Source organism: Dama dama, chromosome 33 (genome assembly GCF_033118175.1).
Source record: "Dama dama isolate Ldn47 chromosome 33, ASM3311817v1, whole genome shotgun sequence".
In the NCBI taxonomy this organism is placed as follows: Eukaryota; Metazoa; Chordata; class Mammalia; order Artiodactyla; family Cervidae; genus Dama; species Dama dama.
Window position 1 is genome coordinate 8,474,670 of NC_083713.1, and position 10,605 is coordinate 8,485,274.

Genomic DNA, 10,605 nt, shown 5'->3' on the forward strand with positions numbered 1-10,605 from the left:
ACAGCTTTAAATTCTCAGTTTCAGAGGAAAAAACTGTTATCCTAAAAGAACTGTATTACCCAGTTTTTAATTGCAAATTGGTATACAGAATAAAAAAAACCTTGAGACATTTATGCCAACTAATACTTTTTAACTGGGCACTTCCCAGGTGTCTCAGTGGTAAAGAATCTGCCTGCCAATGTGAGAGGGCAGGTTCGATCCCTGGGTCGGAAAGATCCCCTGGAGTAGAAGATGGCCACCCACTCCAGTATTCTTGCCTGGGAAGCCCCATGAAGAGAGGAGCGTGGTGGGCTACAGTCCACAGGGTCGCAAAGACTCGGACATGTCTGAGCATGTACTCAGGCAACGCTTTTTAACCATATAAAACTCTGAGTTCTTACAGAAAAGCCTGTATTTACAAGAATTCAAGAGGCTCAAAAGTCAACTAGTTCCATAAATACACGCATCGTCCACCTAACCAGGCAGCAAATGTACAAATCCAGGACGGCCGCGTGGCTGGTACCTTCTCGTCCAGGGCCTTGTGGTGCTCAAAGAGCAATCTCAGCGCCCTGAGCAGCTCCACCTCGCTGGTCATGCTGGCTGGGGACTGCGCCTGCTGCGGGCCCGCCGTCATCCGGAGGGACGGCACATACCGGGAAACCAGGATCTCCAGGTGTTCCAGCAGCAGCTGCAAGGCGGGGCCAAAGGAGCACCTTCAACCTCACACTTGAATTCAGGGCTGAGAACGCCTCTCAGCCTCACGCTAAGACCAAAACCATGCTAAGGCACGTCGGAATCCCGCCAGTTCAGTCTGAATTTAGAGTGGACTTCCCCAGTGTCCCAGGAGTTAACACTCCACACTTCTGCAGGGCTCATGGGTTTTAATCCCTGGTCGGGGAACTAAGATCCCACACAAACTGCAGCATGGACAAAAATGGAAGCTAAGAGAACTCTCCCCTCAAGTGTACTAAAATTACATTAGCTCTCATCATAAATTTGAAGCAAGGTATGAGAACCCCAAACTGATCCACCTCGGTCTGCTCAGTGGGAAGATGTGAAAAATGACTTGAAAACCAGACAGACTTTAAAGACACCAACACGGAGCCCAGCGGTGACCCCCGCGGGGCACAGGTCAACACGTGAGACTCCGCCTACTGACCCTGGTGTTGTTCCTTTCGGCTTTCAGCTCCGCGATTTCCGCTTCTCTTGTAAGAAGCTGCTCCCTGCATGCCTTTAGTTGTTGAGATGTGGCCAACTCCTAGAAAACAGGTAAATGAGGAAGTAACTAAACGCAAACACAAATGTTAAAGAGAGCGAGACTCTGAAGACTGACACTGTCCATTCTCTCCAGGCTCCACTCAAAGGATCTCCCTGCCCCTCCGGAGAAGAGGGGGTCCGCTGACCCCAAGACCACACAGACCCCTACAACTCAGACTGGCCTGCAGCCTCCACCTCGACCTGGCAGGCACGCGGCAGGGGAGAACCCGGAATCCAAGCCAGCCTTCTCAAGACCCAGGCAAGTCTGAGAAACTTTCCTAAACATACACCTAACAACAAAGTGGATAAAGAGATTCTTCAACGACACACAGACAAGTGACCTAGAGCCCCTGGGGAGAGTGAAGAAGAAAGGTAAGGTCTACAAGGCCACCAGGCTTTGGAGTGTTCCTCTGCGAAAGAGGCTGATGGCACCCCAAGGCCATCTGTTAGCCTGACTCCACTGAAGTCACCCAGTCATTCAATGAACTGCTTAAAATGGTAAATTCATGTTATATGTATTTTATCACAATATGTATGTACGCGGGGCCGTCCATGTGGTGAACTTGCTCAAACCGAACCACACGGACTCTTTCATTCTTCGATTGTTCTTTGCACAAATACAAAAATCCTGGGCCACGTATCCCCTACTACATACTAAGTATTCGGCACCTAGAGCACTGCCCAACACTTTTTAAGAGGCATGCAGTAGACATGTGAAGCTATGAGGGTGTATGTTATATACATGAGCACTAGGTACCCGTCACGAGAACACTGGACGAACTGGTCTGTGCTTTGTAAGATGGGAGACGTTAAGGGGCTTAGCCTTTCTGCTTCAAGGACTGACTCTCTAGCTCGATCCACATGCCCTAGAGACTCCTCCAGCCAGGGGATGCCTTGTTTGGAAGAAGAGAGACCTTAACGGGCTTAGCCTTTCTGCTCCAAGGACTGACTCTATGGCTCAGTCCACGTGCCCCAGTGACTCCTCCAGCCACTGTTTCCCTTCCTGTGGGGCCCCCGCCCATCGTCCATGCACCACATGCACAGCCTCTTACAAGGTCAACCTGCTGGGGTCGATCCTGCCCAGGAGGCCAGAACGCCCTGGCCGGCAGGGCCCACAACCATGCGAACACAGTGAAACAGAACCCCAACGCTTCACCAGGTGAGGGCCAACCCGACGGGCCCAGCCCCCGGCTGCTCTCACCTCCGGCCACTCTGCTTCCAGGACTTGGGATGAGGCCAACTTATTTCTTGTCTTGGCCTTTTTCTTGGGGTTGCAGCATGGGAAAAGCGCCCAAAGGCTGGCCCTTCTGCGACCCATCCTCGCGGATGTGGGCAGCCCCCCACTCAGGGGCACCTGCTGTTTCCCAGGCAGATACCTCAGCACCTGAGGTATCACCACCGATCGCACACTATGACCACCGGTCTCACGCACACACCGCTCTCTCACACACACCGCTCTCACACACACCACTCTCACACACTGCTCTCACGCACACACCGCTCTCACACACACCGCTCTCACACACACACTGCTCTCACACACACCGATCTCACACTATGACCACCAGCTCCGCTGTCTCAAGAAGAAATGGCACGAAGGCTCTGCCTCCAGCACATCTCCCAGGAGCCCAGAACATGGAACCCACTCTGTCACAAGGGGCTCCATGGTAACAGGGGGGCTGGGCTCAGGCCCACCATCAAGGGTGCAGAGAGCGGGGAGGGGCTGCCAAAAAGATGGCAGGTGTGTGTTGGGTGCGGGAGAAGGAAGGCCGTGCCCACAGCTCAGGCCCACCGTCAAACGTGACCCTGCAAAGTCACTGGGTCACAGTCAAACCGAACAGTATAAACTGCTTCAGAAACCACCACCACTAGGGATGAGCACGTCTTCTAAGTGGGCTTCTGCTTCCTCCACCCCCGAAATAAGCCTGCAGTGAGGCTACTGAAAGGGCACCCCTGAACTCAAGGGTGTGCCCAGAACCCACCCGGCTGAGGAGCACTCACCATGCTGGCTGCCCCTCACTCTCACCCTGAGCTTGGTCCTCCCTGACTGGCTCCCTCACTCGAGCTCAGCAAGGGCTTGACCAACCTCGCTCCGGGCGCTTACAATGAACCCACAGTGGGGACAGGGTTTCATTCAACCTGCTGCGAGCTCGCGCTCTTAACTTGGACCCTGGGCCGCCAGAAGACTCGGCCCCATGGGGGCGGCATGGTGGAAGTTCAGGGGTGGCCCTGCCTCCAGCCGTGACAGCCAGCGCCTCCCAGATCCCGCCAGGGGCTGCCCTGCCCTCCCTCCGCGCCCGAGTCTCCCACCCCCTCTCCTGGCCCCACTCCCAGCCTCGCGGCTCTCCACGCGCCAGGGCATAGCCCATACTGCTCCTGGCTCAGCCCGGACCTCTGCGGTCACTTGAGGACTCAGTCCCCTGGGTGCTTGGGGTCGTATGTCCGCCCATCTCAGCAATGACAGACTCTGGGGAGACAGGGTACAGTTTCGGGTCCCGCCCTCAGTGCACCCTGAACACGTTCTCTTTTTTTCGCTTTATCTACTGGAGTTCTCTGAGACGTCTTTTGAAAACCTCAACTGTGGCTTTCAAAAACACTGTAAAATCACTGTGCTCAACTTGAAGAATAAAATCTTCATTGTCAACCTGAAAGTGAAACTGGAGGGAAGATTAAAAGCAGTCACTTTTCTTTTTTTTTTTAACCGACGAAAGAGCATTTATTTACCTATTTATATATCTGCCTTGGTCCAAAAAATACTAAAGGTGGTAAAAGCAGTCACTTTTCAAACTGAAAAAGAAAACCCACATGTGACCCCATCACAGAACACAGGTCACGCAGCCCCGCCCTCCTCAGCTTCTCGTCCACCACCAGCATCCTGTCATCGCAAGGCCTGCCCTGGGCTGGCAGGCGCAGGGGAAGCGGGCACACCGGCTCCTCCGTCCCCAGGCTGCGTGGGCCGCTTGCTCCACCTTCTTCCCAAATTCAAGTGGCACTGAAAGAGCATGGGCAAGCTGGGGATTCTGATCCGAAACACAACCGTGGGTACTAAGCAAGGACCCCTGCCTCTTGTTTTCCTGGGATCAAATAAAGATGATCAGTATAATTACTGTGATGCTTACATGTGGCCTCAGATGAGAGAAGACACCCAGGGCTTGCCCACTTCCAGTTACAGACGCAAGCAGCTTGTAGGTCAGCCTACCCAGAGCTAGAAAAGCTAAATACATTTTAAAAGAGGTCCTCAGGCAGCCACAATCCAAGATTTCAAGCAACAGGGAAGCCCAGTGAGGCAGCTGGAGACTGAGAGGTCCGCTCCTTCCCCCGGGGCATCTGAACAAAGCTGACTCTGCGAACAAAAGGCAGGGGAAAGTCCAGCAGAGGGGACTGGCTAACACAGCTCTGGACGGTTCCTCCGGCTGGGAAGACAAACATATGAGCGCAGGCCTGACAAGTCAGTCCGGATGGTAGAGACCAATCTCCCCAAGAAAAGTTGGGGACAGAAAACGTACCCAACACTCTGCCCAAACTGGCTGAGCGCTGAGTATCAATCACCTCGTGGTCTTCAGGAGGCGGACGGTGGGATTCAGGACCTGCCGAGAAGGAGGGGCCCTGGGAGGGCCCCCAGGCTTCCAGACGGAGACGCCGGAGGGCTCCTCCCTGGGGTCGGGTGGGGGGAGGCGGGGAAGGTGGGTGAAGGCTGCTGAGACTCAGCTTACAAGGACCCCCCCCAGCCTCAAGTCACTCAGGCCCTGAGTGAACAGAGAGCTCTGTCCCCACGAGAGGTCTACGTCAGAGGAAAGTCTGGGGAAGACAGCATCACTCAGGACCTCTAGGGTTTTCCAAACGTAGTGTCCAACATGCAACCAACAAAGCAAAAAAGGGTGTAACAACAAACAGGACCAAGAGAAAAAGAACTGAAACAGATCCAGAGGTAGCAGATGTCTATCAGAATATCAGAGGTATGCTAGAGGTATCAGATGCAAACGTCACCAGTTCAAAAAATATACTTGACCAAAGGAGAAATTTCTGAGAATCAAAACCGATGCTACAACTTTAAAATAACAGGGACTGAATTTACGAACTCAGTCTCTGGGCTTAACATCAAACTGGACGTACCTGAAGAGAGGATCAGTGAACTGAAGGATGGATCAGTTAAAATATATATATAAGAGGGAAAAAAGTACAGAAAGAGCCCGTTGTGAAACTATGTTGTTAAAAGCTATAAATGGGTCCCCTTATGAGGGAGAAAAGACAGAAAGGGGAATAAGAAATGCCTCCAGGGGTTGGAACTAAAGAGCCTCTTGATGAAAGTGGAAGAGGAGAGTGAAAAAGCTGGCATAAAACTCAGCATTCAAAAAATGAAGATCATGGCATCCGGCTCCATCGCTTCATGGCAAATAAATGGGGAAACAATGGAAACAGTGACAGACTTTATTTTCTTGGGCTCCAAACTTACTGCAGATGGTGAAATTAAAGGACACCTGCTCCTTGGAAGGAAAGCTATGATGAACCTAGGCAGCATGTTAAAAAACAGAGACATTACTTTGCCGACAAAGGTTCATTTAGTCAAAGCTGTGTTTTTTCCAGTAGTCATGTATGGATGTGAGAATTGGCCCATGAAGACAGCTGAATGCCGAAGAATCAATGCTTCTGGACTGTGATGTTGGAGAAGACTCTTGAGAGCCCCGTGGACTGCAAGGAGATCCAACCAGTCCATCCTAAAGCAAATCAGTCCTCAATATTCACTGGAAAGACTGATGCTGAAGCTCCAATACTTTGGCCACCTGATGCGAGAAACTGACTCACTGGAATAGAACCTGATGCTGGAGAAGACTGAAGGCGGGAGGAGAAGGGGACAACAGAAGACCAGACGGTTGGCTGGCATCACTGACTCGATGGACATGAGCTTGAGCAGGCTCCGGGAGCTGGTGATGGACAGAGAAGCCTGGCGTGCTGCAGTCCATGGGGTCGCAACGGGTCAGACGCTGAGTGACTGAACTGACTGGCACGGACGGGGGCAAGAGTTGGCTCAAGAATCAGACTATTGACTCAAAAATGAAAACCACACATTGGTTTCAGCAGCTCTGCGGGTGCCTGAGGCGAGAAGAAAATGTTCCAGCGCTCAGAGGAAAAAAGGTGTGGCTTTTAATGGCACAGCAACGCCGAGAGCTGACTTTGCAAGAACAACGAAGTCAGGAGATCATTGACGGGCGCCTGTAAAATGCTGCAAAGAAACACCACCAACCTGGAGTTCTACACCCAACAAAAACATGCTTCCAAGGGGAAAGAAAATAAAGACTTTTAGGGCAAATGGAAATGAGACAACTCATCACCCACAGACATGAACTAAAAAGATATTAAGGCCGTGCTTTGGGAAAAAGAAAAGTAGTCTCTGACTGAAATATAAAAAACAAGTAAAGACCAACCATGAGGTAACTCTGACAGTACACATTAACTCTACAATCATGACAACACCAAAAATATATCTACAGTTTTAAAGGATAACAGTGACAAGGAGCAAACAGCCGTGTCAGGGAGGCAGTAACAGCACTAAGTTAGACTTAAATGTAAACCACGCGCCGTATCTGTGCACACTCACCCAACCACCTGGCAGAGGAGGAAGAACTAGAAAAGCACCTCATCCTTCTAACAGAAGGCCCGAGACAAGGACACAGAAGAGGCGGGACAGACAGAAAACAAACAGCAACACGCTGTCTGCACACGGGAACATCAAACTGTAAACAGAGCAAAGGTTCTCACGGAAAGATAAAAAGTGTCAAACTGATTAACATCAAAACTCTACACTATTCACAGAGGTACATGTGAAGATGGAAGACCACAGACAGGTGATACGAAAAGATACGCAGGCAAACAAGGACAGAAAACTGATGTGGCAATATCACTGTCAAACAGTGCCCTGAGTAAGAAGCATTCCTAGCGATAAAAGGAAGCATCTCATACTGATACAAGTTCAGTCTACCAAAAAGATGAGCATTCTAAATTTGAATGTACCTAATAACATAACCTCAAAATATCAATACATAAAAACTGACAGAAACAGAAAAGGAGTAACAGCCAGGTTCACAATCGCAATGGCAGATGTTAAAGACACATCTCTCACGGAACTGGGCTCCCTGGTGCGTGGGCACCTGCAGCCATGAAGGACCTGAAGTGCGGCCGGCGCTGCGCTGAGGCGTGCTGCACACGTGAGACACGCACTGGAGTTTAAAGACGCAGCGTGAAGAAGAGAACAGAAACTGATTCATTGGGTTCCATCATGCTGATTGATCACACACGGAAAGGGTACTGCTTTGGGTGTGTTAAAATAAAACGTATTACGGATGATTTCACCTACTTCTGCTTTACTCAACGTGGCTACCGAAATCTGAATTATATGATTGACAAACCTGATCTAAGTGATACGCACGGAACACTGCATTCCCCCTGATACGCGTGATTTTCAGGGGCCCAAGGAACATATAACAAAAGGAATATATATTGGGCCACTAGGAAAGCTAGAATTATTTCAAAGGACTGAAATAATGCAGGGTATGCTTAGGGATTGCAATGGGCTGACGGTCTATGTGCCCTCAAACTTCACCCCGCACGTGGAGATGATACTCGGAGGCAGGGACTCTGGGAGGGGTCAGGTCAGGAGGGAATGGGCTCCCGTGATGCGAGAACAGGGAGAAGCAGCAGGCAGTCTAGGAACCAGGAACCAGGCCTCACCAGACGTGGCACCTGCTGGTGATCTTGGGACTGCCCAGCCTCCAGTACTCTAAGAAACAACTTTCTCTTGTCTAGCAGCTAGTCTACAGTATTGGTAACAGTAGCCCTAAAAGCCTAAGACAGGGCTCTTCATGGAATTAAGCTAGGAATCAAAAAAGGGTCACTAGAAAAACCTTCCCAAACATTGGGAAGTTAAATGACATACTTCTTGAAGAACTTCATGAATAATAATTTTAAAAAACACAACGAAAATTAGAAATACTTTTCCATAAAAGATAATGAAAGTCTGGCTTATTCAAACTTCTGGGACCCAGTGAACTATGTTTACAGGGTCTTAAAGCCTTAAACACATATCCTGGAAAAGAAGGAAGGCTAAAAATCAATTAAGCCTCTATCCCAAGAAACCAGAAAAGAAGCAGAGCAAACGACACACAAGGCAGATAGAAGAAAAAGGAGCAGAAAATAAGGAAACAGTAAGCACATACGAATTTTTTTAAAAAACAATGCCAAAAGTTGGCTCTTTGAAAGGATTGAGAAAAATGATAAACCCCTAGAGAAACTGATTAAGAAAAAGAGACAGGGCACAAATCACCAATATCAAGGATTTTTAAAAGGGGAGACAACCCATCTTGCAGACAAGAAAGATATTATGAACACAGTTCACTTACCAATTGTAGAGTCTGCTGGCCTCACTAAATTCCTAGCAGTGGGAAATGCTTTACCTAAATAGACCCAAGAAGACATACAAAATCAGAAATTTTTATTTGCATGAAAATAATTAAATCTGAAGTGAAAAGCCTCCCCACAATGAAACCTAATTGTTTTGCCAATCAATTCTTCCAAAAAGCCAGGGAAGTAAACAGCAATCTCACAGGAACTCTTGGGGTAAACCAGGAACACTCTCCTCCTTGTTTCATAAGACTAGCATAACCTTGATACTAAAACCAACAAGGAAAAGAAGTACAAGAAGGTCAAATTGCTGACTCTGAGTAGAGATGCTGCTGCTGCTACTGCTAAGTCACTTCAGTCGTATCCGACTCTGTACGACCCCATCCCTGGGATTCTCCAGGCAAGAACACTGGAGTGGGTTGCCATTTCCTTGGGGAACTTTCAAGACAAGACTCTTAAACCATGTCCAGAATTCACTTCATACCGTTGCCATTTCCTTCTCCAGTTTATAACAAGTACGCTTCCACAAAACCTAAAGAGGCCCAAAGGAAGACAGGTGGGGTGTATAAAAGCCTCAGCACTTAAGACTCAAGAGGCATAAAAACTTCCTAGCCAAAGAAATGAAAGTCTGATGGTGGAATTCGGAAGAGAGATATGAATAGCTTTGGGACTACACAATGGCCCCTGACACCTCAATGTAGGGGAGGCTCATGGCACAGACACTGAGTCTTTGGGTAGGAGTGAGATGGGGGCTGAAGACAGAGGTGGCTGCAGCCAGGCGCATTAAGAACCTTAAGAACCCTGCATTGCACCTCCCTTTTGCTTTGACTTGCCTGCCGGTCAGGCCAGCCGGCCACACCTCTTCAAGGGCCTCGGGCTGCAATTGAGCAGCACGACCTGCGACCGGACTCCAGTCCGGTCTGCATTGGCATACGCCACCGCCACTCTACCTACATCCGCCCTGTTCTTCACCTGACCACAGGTCTTTTGAAACCGAACGTGAGGGTTGTGAGGGTGGTCTTTGCGAGACTAGGACTCTCTCCCCTCTTTCTGAGTCTCCCTTCCCTGTGCTTTGCAGCTCCTCACCTGTCCGGGGCGGGGGGCGGGGTGAGTCTGTGTGTCTCTGTGTGTGTCTTTGTGTGTGTGTCTTTGTGTGTCTGTGTGTCTGTGTGTGTGTGTGTGTGTGTGTGTGCCCGCTGTCGCCTGGGAGTACTGGGCTGGGGCAGCCCCTGGGATTGCCTGAGGCATGCCAAGGGAGCCCCAGATGGAGACCCGACTGTCATCTGGTTTCCTGGAAGCCAAATCCGGAGGCAACCCAGGCCTGCGGCGGGAGTGGGGGCCCCGGCCACCCACCGGGGGAGGGGCTGGGGCTGCGGGGACCCAAGAGTTGGGCCGCTGCTGTCTTCGAGGGCCGCCGGCAGGTCGGCTAGCCGGCTGGAAGGCAGGCGACAGCTCTGAGCCCGCCGGGTGCGAGGGGCCAGGGGCAGGTGGGGCTCGGGGCGGCCAACCGCGCCGGGGTGGGGGCAGGGCTAAAGGACAGGGGAGGCAGGAAGCCTACAGCACCCGGTATTCCCAGGCGGTCTCCCACCCAAGTACTAACCAGGCCAGACCCTGCTTTGCTTCCCAGATCAGACAAGATCCGGCGCGTTCAGGGTGGTATGGCCCTAGACGGAGGTGGCTGCAGCCAGGCGCCTTAAGAACCTTAAGAGCCCTGCGTTGCGCCTCCCTTTGGGTCTGACTTGCCTGCCGATCAGGCCAGCCGGCCACTCCTCTCCAAGGGCCGCGGGCTGCACTGGAGCCTCACAACCTGCGACCGGACTCCAGTCGGCCAGGGCCGGCAGCCCGGGGGGCGTCCAATGCCGCCCCGCCTCCGCACACCGCCAAGCCGGCCAGAACCCGCCTGGCCCGGCCCGGGGCCCCGGAGGGCTTCCTGGACCCCGAGTGGCCGGCTGGCGGTGCATGCCTGGGCCTGGG

The 10,605-nt window shown here is 51.3% G+C and overlaps 1 pseudogene; it reads right to left on the reverse strand.

Annotated features, from left to right (window-relative positions):
• Positions 1–10,182: 10,182 nt before the first annotated feature.
• LOC133051323 (5S ribosomal RNA) lies at positions 10,183–10,301 on the reverse strand (annotated as a pseudogene).
• Positions 10,302–10,605: the final 304 nt, after the last annotated feature.